This window comes from Pinus tabuliformis, chromosome 3_1 (genome assembly GCF_031772625.1).
Source record: "Pinus tabuliformis cultivar Carrire ecotype Pingquan chromosome 3_1, CPIR1, whole genome shotgun sequence".
NCBI classification, from domain to species: Eukaryota; Viridiplantae; Streptophyta; class Pinopsida; order Pinales; family Pinaceae; genus Pinus; species Pinus tabuliformis.
Window position 1 is genome coordinate 760,126,630 of NC_142301.1, and position 18,104 is coordinate 760,144,733.

Genomic DNA, 18,104 nt, shown 5'->3' on the forward strand with positions numbered 1-18,104 from the left:
ATGTCAGGGCCTCGCTCTCTTGGGGTTAGTCTCACTTCCGATCATGAAACTGTTCAATCACCCAAGGCTCCTCGTCACTCATCTATATGCATTGAAGATCAATCTCACACAGAGATCATGCTTCCTCCACTCGAACTGCACGATCCCATTGCTCATGCATTGGAGGAAGTTTACTTGCAAGCACTCGTGCACGACACAAGTTATCTTTGTTTCTTTCATTTTCTTGCATGTCACAGTCAAGAGTGTGCTTATTCTTCAAAGTTGTACGTAGTGTCACACAACACTATGGTAAGGCCACGGACTGCTCGTCATGCACTTGTACTCACCTATGTCCCGTGGGAACTTTGAAACACAAAGTGTGGTTGTCTTCATTGTTATATATTTTCTTCTTGCTGGTTCACACAACTGAGTTGCTCGTGGACCGAGCCTTCACCATCATGGGTCAACCAATGCGTCAGTGGCTTCATTGGAAATATCACTTCACGTGATCAGGCCCATGCACGATTAGTGTAGGAGTAGGAGTAGTGTTTTCTTTCAGTCAGTTTGATTGCATGCTTGTTTGCTTACATGCTTTGTTTGTTTGTTTGCCCGCTTGTTTTCTTACTTTCTTTGCTTTCACTTTTTCTTCTGCTCTTACTTTTCTTTGTTGTTTTTTAGTTCACTTGTTTCATTTGTAGGTTAGTTTTGCATGAAACCATGTATGACTCTTGAAACAAAATGGGTAAAATACAAGAGGGCCTGTACAACTATCACTACTTGGTTATTTTTCATCTTGCCTCTGTATGAAGAACTTGTTACTTTTAGTCCGTGATATGTCGAAGGAAAATACGTACTGTTTGAAGTGAACCTTGGTGAAAACACAATGCTTGCACGCTAACTAGTGTCACATTCTCTAATTAGTTGTTTTTCGGTTAACCCTTGTGAGCTCAGTGAAGTAGAGTAAGGTGAGGGGAAAAATCTTAACAGGCATGTCAGAGGTACAATAAAATAATTCTCTGCTAGAACAACCTCTTCTACTCTCAATAAGTTGGGATCCCTCTTCCACCTCTGAAATGAATAAGTGCTATGCACAGTTGAAAAAAATGAAAAATGAAAAAAATGAAAAGTGAAAAAATTTAAATTGAAAAATGAATAAGGAAAAAGAAGAGAAAGGCTTCTTGCACAAGTAGATGATGCATGTAACTCCATCGGGGTACTAACCAGGCTCGCTGGCAGTGGAGCCATGCTTGTGTTCCTATGTGACTCCATTGTGGTACTGTCCAGGTCTACTGGCAGCGGAGCAACACCAAAGATGCAACTAAGACTCTGACGACTATACTACTTGTGCACCAATATAACCCTCAACCCCAATCGAAACAACTATGTTGCCTTGGCTTGGAATGTGTGTCAATCGACCAAGATTTTGGTAGATGCTACATCTTACAATCAAGCTAGTGTGAAACCAAGATGAGATGAGAACTGAAAAATACTTCCGGAAATTTTACAATTGCTTTTCATGAACAAGGTCCATTCAGAGAGCTAGAGTTCTACCAGTGTGTCGCCAATTGTTGTAGCGGCTACAACCACCCTCCAAAATTTTTCCTTAGCTTTGTTTTGGAGCCTCCTTAGCAACCTTTCATAGCACCTTATCTTTCTTCGTCAATGACACAATATTAAATGTTTTTCTTGCACATAGACAACCCGTTGATCACAACTTGATGCATTCCCCTCACAAGCTGATCACACGGGCTTGGTCCAGCTGCAGGCTAGGTAGCTCCCCCAAGAAATTGCACAATTCTAGAGGGAAACCAGCCTTCCCTCCAGAAATTGTGTAGTCCTGACTAGCAACCTGCTGGGCTCCAAAATTGCGCAGTTCTTGTTAGATCCCTATACTACTAGTGTAACCCCTTATTGTTATTAGTACAACCCCCTTACTATATTGTTGTGCCCATGTAGTCCCCATATTGTTATTATTGTGCCCCATAGAATCCCACTATTGTTATTATTGTGCTCTTAAATTGTTATTGTTATGTCGACTCTGATTATATTATGACCCATTAGACTCCCATATATAGAAAGAAGGTATTGTCATTTGTATCATCGAAGAATTGTTCATTTGTGTAATGTAAAGGAGGTTTCCCCCTCGAAGAGGTTGAATTATAAGGCGTTGATCTATCTTTCCTATTTTTTTGTGAGCTGGGTTCATAACAATCCTGACTAGCAACCTGTTGGGCTCCAGAATTGCGCAGTCCTGACTAGTAGCATGTTGGGCTCTAGAATTGCGCAATTATGGCAGTGAACACTCATGGTGAAAATTACACAACTTTCCCTAGCAGGGCTGCCCAGCCCAGAATTTGCGCAAATTTGGGCAGTAGTCAGCCACTCTGCCCATAAATTACGCAAATCTTCTGGGCAGCCACCCTAGCTCCCAGCCAAAAATGTGCATTTTCTCCCAGCAGTCGAACAACCTCTTGCATGTGCAATTGAGTTGACCGGTTCCCTTTGGGACCAAGCAAAAAAAACTTGCATGCATGGGCTTCTTATCCCAAGGCAGCATGCAAATGTATCCCTTGTTTTAGGGATCTATTTTTGGCAGCTGGAGGTTACATGCAAGGATTATTTCAGAAACCTCCCACCAAGTGTCACTTTCCCTAGATTCGTGGCATGTGCATCACAACCTTGATGTTATGAAAACTCATCAACCGGACGCCGCAAAGCTCATTCCTCGCATCAACCTTGCAGCCCTGACATCCCACATCACATCTAGGAGTTGTGGGCACATTCAACTCAGCTGTTTTGGGGTAAGTCCGCTTCCCATGTCTTGTGTTGCATTTCTGGCAGATTTTGTGTTTCACTTCATATGAATGTTCTCTACTTGATTTCAGTGAGCTCTTGCTGTCATTTTTCTACATACTAGCTTGTACTAGTACCGTTTCAATTTTGGTTTCTATCTCACTGCTATCGCATGCATGAAATTGTTTTGCACGAATGGTCGCTGATTCAGTGACTCGCTTCACGCACATGCATGTTGATTTGTTTACTGAATATTTCATTCAATGTTTACATGCACGATCAATCACTTCTGCTTTCAATTAGTGTTGCCATGTAGTCACTATCATATTTGATTTCAGTTGCCCGTCAGCGATTCTGGCCAGTGTTGGCCTAGACTCTTCCTTCAATGAGACAACATTGCGCAATCTGGGGAAGGAAGGCTCTGTCTTCCTCTCCAGAAATGCGCATTTCTGCTTAGGCACTCTCCTCAAGGACTGTTTCACGCATTTTTTAGGGACAATTACTGTTGGCCTAGAAAATTGCGCAATGGATTAACTGAGCCTGCAACCATTGCCAGCTGAGATTGCGCATTGTGCAATTCCAGCAAACAACAGTCGAACTAGACTATGCATTGCACAGTTCCATCAATCAGTTAGTCTCCCAGTAGCCCAGACTATGCCTTGCTCAGTCTTGGTAGTCAGTCTCCTGACCTCCCGACCGAAATTTCACAACCTTCATGATTAGTCACACAGGTATCTTGCAAGTCAATTCTCAAGTTCATTTTGGTTTTCAACTGACAGGTTGCTTGCCATGAGTGTTGCCATGTCTCAAGGTATTGTAAGTGTTCATTTGCCTCTCAACAGTGCAGGTACAATGGTTTCAAGAGAGCAGAGCCGAAGACACCATTCAGAGCACACTTGGGGATGGAGTCGATCAAGTGTCTATGAACTTGCCTACCCACGAAGACATCAAGTTGTTCGTAGAAAAGGACGTCAAGATATGACAACAACAACATCATAGGGAGCAACATCATGAACAACAGCTAAAGGCAGCATACTGAATGCAACGAATGCAAGAGGAAGGTTGTTGACAACACAGAGGCAGAACAAATTTGTGATCTCAAGCAGATCCACTGATGATGAAAGCAATTTTGGAGACTTAGGCTATGAGGTGGCGGCGTGACATGAAGATTGCGTGAAGACAGAGAATGGAACAAAGAAGGAGTTTCATGTGCTGAAGCAGCAACTCAAGGAAGAACATGAAGCTGCACATAAAGACGAATGAGTTGTAGCAGGAACATGAACAACAGTGGGCGCAACATGCACTCACGGATGAAACTGTGCCCATACAAGTTATAGATCTATCCCAGCAGCTGGCACGGAGCAGATATGGTGAGTAGTGTTATTGATTGCGTGCAAGGGATTCAACAAAATGCATGTCATTATGCACACGCATGCAATCCAACCCATTCAACACATTCACCAAGGTGAAGACAAGAAGCAAATCCAACTGGAGCTGAACAGGTACTTGGGCAAGTTGATGTGCATGACCACTAGCACACACTTGAAGATTAGCGTGGACACTATGCATTAGCGTGTTTCTGGTTCAGTTGCACCCAATATACCATGCACATGTTAGCAGATGCGTTGGATTAAGTAGCCATACCAATGCACCGAATGCAACGAAGGCAAGAGTTCGCCTCAGTAAGATGTCACCATGGGGTGCATGCACACCATCACGGATGACCAAGATTGGCATCATCTCACCACCTTCACCATCACAAGCATGACAAAGAGTTGGTCTCATAACAAGGGATCGAGTGTCAGTGATGTCTTGCATGGCTTTCTCAAGTCATGTTGTCTCACATTAGTACATGTGCATTGTAATGTAATGTCATGTCAAGTGTAAGTCAAATGTCAATAGTTGGATGTAACAGTGATAGAGTAGATGAAGAGTCATGAGGGTAGATGAACTGTCACAAAGGGGAATGTCAAGGGTCACCCCACCCTTTGCTATAAATAGAACCTCATAACTCATTGTATAGGCTTTTTGTCAGCCAAGCTTCTGATAAGACTATCTCAGAGAGAGCTTGGACAATGTTGTAATGAGACTTGGCTTCTCCACTGCGCAGAGCTAGTACATCTTTTTGGAGGAGCAGGCATATGTGGCTGTGACATTCCACTATTGGGACTAGTGGTTGGACATGGATGTATTGTATCACTAGAACTTACACTTCTTTATATAATAAGAGCCAACGTGTTTCATGCATATGTTGTATTATATTCCAGCTATCTTGTTTACTCTAAATGGCATATGTATTTTCTTTCTTACGCATGCATCTATTAACTATTTTGTATGAGTATGTAGGAATTTTTCTGAAATGTGTTGTTGGTTTAACCATCACTTTGGGTTGCCAGCTAACTTGCTTTCTAGCTTGTAATGCATTTAGCTCGTGTGTTCCCTTCTCATCTGAGTACTATTACAGGTTGTCAAGGGGTGCACTCATCTCAACCCACATGTTAGAACCTCTCATGCACCTTCCTTGACTCACTACAACTGTCACACCCTTGCTACCAACAGAGTTATCTTCTTTGCCTCTGTGCGAAATCATGGTCAAGGAACTACCATACGACCTAGTGCTGGGACTTCTACACCAAATGTTCTAAGGTTTAATTGGGACTTCTTACTGGGGAGATCCCCTTGACATGTTGGCGGGTCCAACACCGTCAACACATTGAAACATTAAGTTTTATTTCTAAGGAAAGAAGGCAAGGGGATAAAGGTGACCCCTGAGCTTATTTCTATGCATGTTATGTGACTGAGGGCACACGCCTAGCATGAAGAAGTCGACATCATTGAAATTTGGTGTATTGCACCATATTTTGCATTTTTGCAACAAAACTATCAATGCGCCAAAGCACTTGGATAACATGTATGAATGAGTTGGAAGTTGTTTGGAAGAATGGAAAAACTTGGGGAATATTTGGATTTTTTTTTCAAATATGGTAGCTCGCCATATTTATAACAATAGATAAATCCTCAACTAAACCCTGTAAAAATTCCAGAATTGAGGAAATTTGTAGTTTGAATTAGTTTTTATTGTTAGGAAAACAGAGTAAAGATTAAATTCAACTTGAACAAATTAATAAGACTTAATAGAAGTGGAATATAAATGGAAAATATGAATTCATGAAAATTAAACAACTATTTTTTTTTTGTAAGTAAGTAGTGGGATTTCTATTCATATTTGAAAGCAAAAGTACATAAATTACAAGCTTGTCTGCTAGACTAGAAAGCAAACCAACTACAATAGAGCCATGTTTTCATCAGACCTTTGTTCATCACATTACTAGCATTATTCCATTTTAACCAAAATTTACAAGAATGCATGTGAAGTCAGCCTTCCTCATGAATTCTATAGGCCCAAAATGGAGGAAGCCTAAGCCTGCAAGAATGCGCGACCTTAATACTATCTATTCAGCGTAACATACTAAATATAATAGAAATAACATAGCAATAAGAGAATAAAAGCCAAAAATAGCATAGTAGAAGCATTTAATAAACAGGCTAGGGTTCAAGACTATTGCCAAAAGGTGGTCCTGATGGCTTAGGATGCTCCAGAATGCTTTCATGGCAAGACGCCTCCCCTTTAGTGCTTAAGATGAAAAGAGATAAATTTAACTAAAAGGAAAACTCTAAAAATATCAACTCTAATTCTTTATAAGAAGGGTTTAATTAGTAAGAAGGTTGTTGATGTTGTTGTTGGTGTTGTTGTTGTTGGCATGTGTGGTGAATTTATCAGTAATAAAAGATTGATGAAGGTGATTTTTTGGTGATTAGAGTGTGTGATAAATGAGGGATTCATTTGTTTTATGAAAGAAAGTGGCCTTCATGATTTGAGTTTGAAAATGGAATGAAATATGAATTAAGGAGGTCAAGCAAGTGGTATCTTACAAATCAATGGTTGTAGCTCCTTCTAGTAGTGACTAGAAAATAATTTTGGGTTGGAACTCCTTTCAGTCCTAGCTGCTAAATTAGGGGTAGTAGCTCCTTTCAATTGTAGCTGATAAATTAGGGAGTAGCAGATTCCTTTTGGTGGATGGCAGAGAATATTATAAAAGCAAGTTGAAGCTTGCCCTTGTGAAAATAATTGAAGAGAAGATTGAAGAATCTATGTGTTTAATATGTTCGTCCTTTGTTGATTCTTGAGATGCTTATATGAATGGTTGATAAAGTGTTTATTGGTGTTTTAGTATTATTTACTTTGAGAAATAAATTTTAAAATTCTGACAATACTAATTCACTCCTCGTCTTAGCATTATCTTTCTTTCTAATAGAATATTCATAGTAGTATTCATACATCAAGGGTTAACATTTATATCCAAGTTAGTTATGCTCTTTTAACAAACTTATCTCAAATTAGTTCATTTAAAAAAAATTCATATCAACATGTGTCATGTTAATAATGTTGTATTGATAAGCTATGGTATTAGCCCACATTATTGTAAAAAAACACATTTACATGTTAGAACTTTCATGGTAATGTGAGGGTGAATCTCCATGGTTAAGAATATTGTTCAACTCATATATTAATTATTTTTATAACTAATAATAATAATAACTTAAAATAAAGTTATAATTTAGTTAATTTTTATGATGTTTTTAATGTGGGGTAAGCATTTTTATTCTTATCATGGATTCATAGGATGTTCATATCACATTCTTTTAATTCAACCAATTAAATTAAAAGTATTGGAAGGACGTAACTAATTGTGTGATAAATATCAATTTTTAATTTACTCATCATGATGATGATGATTAACTTCCACTAAAACTAATATGGTATATCGTACCTTAATAAAGTAAGAGATTTCTTGAAATTACTACTAACACTATTTTATAATATTATGTGAAGGTTAAATCCATAACATCCACCTAATAATTATTGATGGTTAAATTAAAATTTTAGAAGCCCTATTATGTAATACACATGGCTATTAGCAACTCAAAAAATAATATATATACACACATATAATGTTATGATTTTTTTTTCACAAAATCATTAATGTATTTTTTTTTGTAACTGAAGGAAGTGAGTCTCATATTTCCGGTACAATCACCTTGAAAATAAAGTGCTATGATACATGAGATTCCAAGTTCAAACATTTACATACAAAATCATTAACATTAATGATAAAATAATTGGAAGAGTTTTTTGGTTTAGTTATATTATTTTTCTTACTTTTTTATTTTAATTTTATATATTTCTAATTTTAATTTTTTCCTTTTCTTTTATTTTTTTCCTATTACAAATTAAATAACCACCCTTAATATTAAGAGATATTATTATAATATTAAATTAAATATAATATTAAGAAAATGTTATATATTAGATTTCTATACTATATTATATAATATAGTTAATATGGATTAATTAACTATATAATATGATATAATATAATATACTAGCACAACCATATAAATTGAATGGTTGGTAAATGTCAATAAGAATTAATCCATATTAAACATCACCACATTTAATTGATGAAACATCTCCCACACACACACACATATGTATATATATTTTAAATTAATAATAATAATAATAATTGTAAATGGAATTAATATGTAATCTAAACATAGATACATTTCAAAAATAATGGAACAATATTCTTATACATGGATTTTTAACCCACTCACAATATCATGTGTCAAAGCAATAGCTTATCAAGGCCACATGCCCAAAAAAAGCCATAACTCACTTCATAAGACAATATTTTTAAATTAAAATCTTTTTAAATCAATGAATTCGAAAAAAATGGTATAACTAATTTGGAGATAAATCTCAACCTTTAATTTGTCTATAATTCTAGAAATATTCTTAGATATTTCATAAAGTTTATATTGAAAATTAATTTAAATTCTAAATTCCTACTCCAAAATAGACAACACAATAAATATATATAACTAATAATAATTGTTATATATTATAATAAATATAATGATTAGTATATCTATATATTATGATAACGAGTAGTCTTTAAGTGCAATTTTTTGGAACGTTTTCTTATTTTTTTAATCTATTTTTTTCTAGAATCCTGTAGGTATTCATTGAAATCACAAGTTTGATAAGTGAACTCTTCACAGTCGAAGTGCCACAGGGGTTTTTAAGGTTGTTGAATCCATATATGCAGTCAAAAGTTCACTTTAAACAACACAAATCAAGATTTGGTCACAATTTGTTTTTCTAGAATCTAGTAGGGATTCATTGAAATCACGAGTTTGATAGGTGAACTCTTCACAATCTATTAGGTCCCTATATAACACTAGTGTATTCCCTCATTGTTATTACTGTAGCCCCCTTATTGTTCTTGTTGTGCCCATGTAGTCCCCATATTGTTATTGTTGTGCCCTTAAATTATTATCGTTATGTCAGCTCTGATTATATTGTGACCCCTTTGACTCCTATATATAGATATGAGGTTTTTCATTTGAATCATCCAATAATTGTTCATTTGTGTAATGTAAAGGAGGTTTCCCCCTGGAAGATGATTATTTTGAAGTCGTTGATCTATCTCTTCTTCTATTTTATGAGTTGGATGCATAATATTTGGTATTTAAGACTCTCAAAGAACACGACAAATACAAAATCGATCAATTTTAGCGTATCTCATCAAGTGGAACAACTTACCCGTTGAATAGTCCACTTGGTAGGATGAAAATTTTATACAAAAGCATCCAAAACTACTCAAGCATTGAGGACAACACTTTTTTGAAGGAGAAGGGCATGTTAGGTCCCTATAACACTAGTGTATTCCCTCATTGCTATTAGTGTAGCCCCATTATTGTTATTGTTGTGCCAATTTAGTCCCCATATTGTTATTTTTGTGCCCCATAGAAGCCCACTATTGTTATTGTTGTGCCCTTAAATTATGATTGTTATGTCAGCTCTGATTATATTGTGACCCCTTAGTCTCCTATATATAAAAATGAAGTTTTTTCATTTGAATCATCAAGGAATTGTTCATTTGTGTAATGTAAAGGAGGTTTCCCCCTCGAAGATGCTTATTTTGAATTCGTCGATCTATCACTTCTTCTATTTTGTGAGCTGGCTGCATAACACAATCGAAGTTCCACAAGGGTTTTTGAAGTTGTTGAATCCATATATGTAGTCAAAAAACCATTTTAAACAATACGACTCAAGATTTGGTCACAAAAGTTTTCACCAGGTTACGACAAGAAATTATGCTGAACTCCAAAAGTGGCACTTACAGGCTACTCCACTTAAAGACTACTCCTTATGATATTAGCAACATAGTTCCATATTAACTCTAGATCTATCAAGCATGGAGAGGGATCAAATTTCTCAAGATGCAAGCCTTTTTTTGAATGCACAACTTCAGGAACTGTTTGCATCATGAGAGATTTGATTCCTCTAGGCTCTTGGTAGATCTAAAGTTAAGATAGATCTATGCTAGTTTTGAACAATATATTAATTGAATGCTTTAATTGTAAGGAATTTTTTATTTTCACATGATTTATTAATATATAGAATTATTTTTGTTATTAATAATTTTTTTAAATGTTACATATCTCTTTTTCTTTATTTTCCATATCAATAATAGAATAAACTACACATATCCCTCACACTAAAAAGTGAAAACTATAAGAAAATTTAAATTTAAATTATTTTATTTTTCTATATAAATTTGATATAAAATTATGTTATTTTATAGGTGATAGTAAAATATTATTTTAATATTAATATTTTTTTTGTTCTAAATTCTACATGTCAACTAAATAGAGAATGAATTACAAGTTATGTGGTATCAACAATAATATTTTTACTTGCATATTCCCTCATACTAAAAATTAAATTAGTTTTTTAATTTTTTTATTTCTTACTATAAAATTTGATTTAAAATTAAAGTGGAAATTGAAATATTTTATTTATAAATTATTTTTGTTATTAATAAATTTTTAACTTCTTAATATAAGTATTATTTAATTCTTTTTAAATATAATGTTATATGAGAACTCCATTATTGAATTGTGTACAATAATTATTATAAACTAAATTAATTAAAAAAATTGTAATTATAATTAATATTATATTATTATCTTCGGTATAATATGATTATTATAAAACATTAATAATTATTGTAATATATAAATACATATATACAATCTTATTAGAAAACTACAATATATAATTAATAATATTAAAATTAAAATTATAATATATAGTGAATTTCATATCATAATATTAATTAACTAAAATTATATATTAATAATTAATACAAAGTTACTAATATATTATAATTTAATATAAATATATATTATCAATTTAGGTTAATGATGTCTAAATATATATATTTTAATGTTTTTTCAAATTAAAAATTAGTTATTCCATTAAAATTGGAGTTCTTTTTATTTTAAAAATGAGTTAATCCACCCTTTTAGAGTTATGTTTTTTTCCAAATTAAAAACTAGTTATTCAATTAAAATTGGAATTCTTTTTACTTTAATAATTAGTTAATCCACAAACTAGTTATTCAATTAAAATTGGAATTCTTTTTACTTTAATAATTAGTTAATCCACCTTTATAGAGTCATAATTTTTTTACTTTAATAATTAGTTAATCCACTTTTATAGAATCATAATCTTATAAAATGCAGGAAACTTGACAAAATTAAATTGACTTCAAATTTATTCACCAATATCATAGTAAATAAATAATTCAAAATTAAAAAATTACTTAAAAGATTAATTATACAAAATTAATATTCTTGCTCTATTCTTGCTTTTGATAAATATTAATAAAACCTTACTTCTTTTCATACACTTATAAGATATAAAAATAAATAATATAATATAAAATTATGGAGTGTAAATCAACTTAACATAAAATAAAGTGCAACAAAATAAATTAAAATAAAACATAAAAATATAAAATAAATAAAATATGCTCATTTCTTTTTCTGGAATATGAAGATTATATCAATCATTCACTTCAATGATTGATTTTCCATCTGTTATAATTGCATTGTAAATACTATTTATTTGCTAATTATATAACTAATAATAATTATTATAATCTATATAATTTATATTTTAATATTAATTAACTATATATTTGGTAAGATTAGAAGTTTTATTAATTAATAAGAGATAACATACATCATACTCTTTTTTTCCATATTTTGTTATGGAAGAAACCATATTAGTGGTGGAAATATTGGTCTTTAGTCCAAAAGTTTCTATGAACAATATAAGAACTCTGGAAAATAACAAAAGAGACTGTAAACATATGTAATCTGAAATGACTAGTAGACACAAAATATCAGTGTCCTGGCTACTAACAAAGATAATCATCAACTAACGAAGAGGAGGTAAAGAAGTCTTTGGGCACCACAGAGGTACTTCAAATATTATCGACCTTTTCCATTGGAGAGTACACCCTTAATTCTATCGAGTTGCATGGCCATGTCACAATGCTCCAAGGACATCTCCCTATATTTTGATTAAAGGATGCTTAGCTACAATGAAATATTGCTTTTATTCTCTTCCATGTCATCCAAAGCCTTGCCTAGTAGTGCCTTAATGTGCCAGTAGAGTTCTATTATGTACAAACACTGATTTTTTCAGCCACAGGTGTGGACGCGTTTTGGAATCCAATCATTAAATTGAGTGCAAATGTTGTCATTTGTGTGGAAATATATTTAATGCATAGGTTTTGTAGTAGCTTTGTTGACATGGAAAATTTTAGGGGTTAATATTCACGGGTGGGCTAATTTTCCATGTTTTTTCCACAAAAAATATTCGTCAATTTCCATGTTTTGTAAAAATGATTCGCCCAAATTTTACAATATAAAATTAATTTACCTTAAAAATCGCCAACATTATATAGAGAATATATATAAAACTATTATAAATTTGAATAATTTTACAAATATATCAAAAAACATATTATAATTTGCATATTAGGGACTAGTAAGATTTGCCAATGTTTTTAATCTTCAAGATAATTTTCCATCCTTAAAATTTCTTTGTTTGTTGACTAAATGTTAAATGTTTTTAGGGATATTGTCCAAGTATTTGTGTGTAATATATTGGGCTCTACAACAATTCTGGGAGGTTCCTTCTCCCCTACCAATATATCCTCATCTGTAGCACATGTGCTATTAGGGCATGGTGTTAAGAGCTAACTATCGAGGGACCAAGCTAGGAAAGATATATTGAATAGATGAAAAAGTAAAATATACAAAATGAAAATAAAATTATAACTAATGGAAGAATTTTTTTCAAATTATTTTTCATTAAAAATATGATGATTATATGAATAAATTTTGACCTCTCTCTCTCTCTCTCTATATATATATACAAGGAACCACAATCTCACTAAAAATTATATTGTGGGATTCCAGCCAAAACGTCATTTGGTATATTAGTTATCTCTCTCTCTCTTTATATATATATATATAGAGAGAGAGAGAGAGAGAGAGATATAGAGAGAGAGAGAGAGAGTATATATATATAGATAGAGAGATATATATATATATATATATATATATAGAGAGAGAGAGAGAGAGAGAGAGAGAGAGAGAGATAACTAATATACCAAATGACGTTTTGGCTGGAATCCCACAATACAATTTTTGTTCCTTGTTAATAAAAATGCATTTTTGAATGCATAAATAGATTCTACTCCGTGAAAAACTATCCACACATTGGATATGTATAAACTAAACAAACAAAGTTATGATTTTTAAAAATATGTATTGGATTTTGGGAAAAATTTACCAAAAGAAGTTCCCAGAAAAGGACCATTTTGTCTATTAGTGATACTAAGTGTGTTGAGCATAGTTTAAGTAATATTAATGGTTAACAAGAATAGGATACTATGAAAATATATAGTTATTAATATGGTGTCAACACTGAATTTACAACTGATATCTATTCACATGAACTTTCTTTCTAGAAAATTTAATCCTACTTTACCATGAGTAAGTAATTGTCTTTTAACGCAATGTGCTTATTGATATTAAGTTTTGACCTTTCATTATATTATTTTATAACTTTTTATCAGCGGATAAACTCTCATACAGTAGTTATTTTATTATATTGTATTTTATTGTGCATTTATTTAAATCTCTTCTTATACATAAGAAAAAGTAATATTTTCAAATTTACAAAATATTCTTTACATAATATATTTTTTTTTCAGATGGGGGTGCTAGCCTAGGAATCCCCAGGATTGATGAGATGAAGTAGTTGATAGGGAGATTTCATGGGAAGCCACCAAAAGCCCCCAACACATGACATCACCTAGCCTTAATAGTTGGAAGGGTTCATGCCTATCGGGTGGTGTAAGTGGTAGGAAAGTTGGAGGGATCACTTTGCAATGAGCCTCTCCACTTTTATTTTTCATTAATGGTCCAAGCCTCTATGGCCCTTCCCCTTCATTTACTAATATTTTTCAACATGTTTCGAGGGGGATTTCAACACTTGTAGGGAAAGTTTTACCTAGTTCAAAAGTGGAATACTCCACATTGATTGGGTGCTTCCCCTCCTTATATTAATCCTTTAACTCATAGAAGGTCCAAGCCCTCCTGACCTAGTGCCTTTTGTATTTTTCCTTTCCATAAAATGGAGGGTCTCAAATGAACCTTGTTTCCTCTTTTCACCTCTTCTTTCTCTATCCTATATAGGCTTATCCTATCTCATGATCTTTTCCTCCACCCCTCTCTCGTTCCCTCTATGTGCTCACCTGTCCCACTTATTTTACATATCCCTCACTATCCCGCCCTCTACCTTTTCTCTCCCTCCTAGTTTCTCCTCCTCTAAGTTAGAATGCCCTATCAATACGTGTGGACTTGAAGAGGTGTAGAAGTCCATGATGGCTCAAGTACTACATAGATATGAGTTTAAGTGTGCACATTTGTAGAATGCTACAAGGAGCACATGTCATTGGAGGCACATCAATAAATTGCTAACAGTGAATAGGAGGTGGTTGAGGAAAGACAAGGCTACTCTAATATGAAAGTGCATGAAGCCATGCTTATTGGGTACTATAGTTGAGGACCAAGAGGGGGAAGCACAACCTATTTCTCCTCATATTGGGGATGCAATAGAGATTTAAGGAATTTCTTGGGAGATATTCCTTTGAAACGAACATGAATCAGGATTAACTTCTCCTCGGGATGGAGGAGAAACACGTAATCTATGATATCTTGGATTAATGACTAAAAAATCAAAGAATTACTCCAACTAGCGCATGTTCCTTCATAAACTCATTGTGCTCCTTTAGAATAGGGAATTTGATGAATCAATTTGATTTAACTGCACAATTCCTAATGATAGCACTTAGGCAATCTGGTTTACTCTAATATATAGGCTTCACTTTTCAATTTCCTATTGAGTCAGATTATATGGAAAAGTAGCCCAAAACTTAGCTTGGTTTTGTTAAACTATTTATCATTCACTTGATAATTTTAATAGACTCAACTTCCATCACACGGAAAAGCATCCCAAACCTTAATTTTCTTTTGTTAAACTATTTATGAATCTTTTGCTAAGTTTAATAAACTCAACTTCTAGTATTATTTCTGGTCATTGGTATGGTTTCCAATGTGATAGGGCATGAAAATCTAAGTGGCACACTCTGCATTGTATATTTCCATATAATTAAATAAAATACTAGAGATTACAAAAAAAATATGTTTTTACTTTTATAAATAAGTTATTTTTTCTTTTTTCTTTTAATGTGTGTGTAAGAAAACCTAGTATAATTGAGTTGTCAAACTAGTAATGTGAAATAATCAGTTTCATTGATAAAGAGGTAGGATTCCTCTCATGCAAGATACAATTGAGTTTTGATGATTTACTATGTTCTATTAAAAAAACAAACTCCTAAACAAATTAATTAATTTTTTATTTTTATATAAATCATATGTCAAAATATTGCATTATTTTAGATTATTACAAAATATATTTGTTTGCATGATCATTTTTTATAAAACAAAATATTAATTTTATTTTTAATAATTATCTTTTTTAGCTCCAAGCAATTTGACCCAATGGTGGAAAGCTAAGAGTTGTGCACCATTGGGTAAGGCTCAATTCCCATGAGGGCTTCCTTGGAGCCATAAAAGACTTTTGTCCTCTTTTTAAAAGAGAGTAAAAGGATATTGGCTTTAGTGGTTTGATGAAAACTTTGTTTCCTTAGCTATGTCATTTATGGAATTTATGAAATAGTTGTACTTGCTATAATATGGCCATCGATATGTCGATATTAAAGAGTTAATGATTCTTTGCTAAAAATGTTAAATAATTATGAGTAATATCTTTCCTTCTTAAGGGCCTAACACAATTCTATTCTTAATGAGAATTATTATTATCATTATTTTTTTATTTTCGGATCACATCTCGATGGATTATTAGCAGAGCCTAACCCTAAGGGCATTGAGGATAATTGTCACCATGACCTCCCATTAGGGAGGTGCTTTAGCAACAAGAACTCGACCAAATGAGATAACCCTTAGGGCTTCAAATTATTTATCTTATAGTTAATTGGTTAATAAATTTAAAATTTTCATATCCATGCATGTGAATTTTCAAATAAGGTTTCCACAATTTCTATTTAATTATGAATAATTATTATGAGTGTAGTCTAATTAATAGACAAAATGACCCTTTTTGGGCATTTATTCTCCCTAATTGTGTCCAAAACCTAGTAGTGATTTTTAAGAATCATAAGTTTAATTAATTTAATTTACAAATGTTGAATCCATTTATACATTCAAAAGTGCATTTTAAACAACAAAAAAACCACAATCTTCCTAAAAATGATTCATGCGAAAAAAAAATTAAGTTAGAATACAACATTAATATGTGGATAACAATGATTTATTATTTTGTAATGAAATTTCCAATATTTTAGATTAACTATAAAAAATTGATAGGTGGACGGTAGGGATTTTTAGGCCCATAGGCATGTCTATTTTGAAAAAGGTTTCTATAATTTAAATTCAATTACCAATCATTATGCTAATAGTTGTATTTATTTTGTAAGAGGCTTCCAAAATTTTCATTTAATTATCAATAATTATTAGGTGAATGGTAGTGATTTAATCTCCACTGAGTATTTTAGAATTTTCTTAGTAGTATGCAAAAATCAATGACTGTATTTCATCTTCAAAATAGTTAGTGTATTTTTTCCTTTTCAATTAATTTGATTAACTAAAGAAAATGCCATATGAAAAAGTTCCATATGAAATGTGCTAATCTTTCTGGGCATGTGGTATTATCCCATGGTATGTAACAAAGCTTAATTTTAGATAAGGTAAAGTGGAGGTGAATATCCATGGTTAAGAATCTTGTTACATGATTTTTAAAATATGTACTTATATATTAATTTTTTATCATATTTTTGTGGGCTAAATTATGTTATTTTAAAACCATTGGATTACATCATGAGGTACAAAATGTGATTTGGTTTGGAGGCTAGACCATACAAATTATAAACTCTCCTTAAGGAGGATAATGATAGATGAAAACTAAAATAGATACTTGAGCCAGACTATAGCCAAGATACTATCCAATATTAACTAGAACCAAGAGTGTTGGAAATTAGAAAACAAAACCCCTAATGAAGACACACACAAGCTTGGGGGCTTTGAATCCAATCCTGCCACCTGGATGGGTGCCATAGGCATCTCTAAAGCACCCCTTGAGCCTTGTGGGATGTAAATATGTTTCTCAATTCTCTCCATCCTCCCATGTAAGTCTTGGAGGTGCTTATGCAGATGCTTGAGGGAATGTAGAATATCTCTCCATGGCCCATGCCTATCTAGAATAACCCTCCCAAATATAAAATTCATCTTCCAATATAAATCCATTGTCTACAAATATTGATTGACGCCATGTATGCCTAGTGTTTGGGACCTATCCCACCCACTCTTCCCAAGCCTCAATATTAAAAAAGTAGTTTCTCTAATTAAAGACTCCCCCTCAACTCAGGAAATCTCTTTTAGAATATGGCTAAGTGTGAGACCCAAATATCATGAGGTAAAATCCTCAATATAATGGTGCATGTAAGTGTGCCCTCATTGGGCCTGCTCTTGGTAATATACATAGTTCCCAACTTCACTATGGCTCGTTGGTGCAACATGAATATATTAGTTACTAGAGACTCACTTTGATCCCATGTATTAGAATTTGTATCCAAAGAGTTATAGGACCCAAGCCAACAATAAATAGAAAAGAAAAATATAATGATCCACAAATTACCATCTTGAAAATTGAACACTCGAATGGAGAAAACAATCAACCACCATGGTAAGGGAGAAAC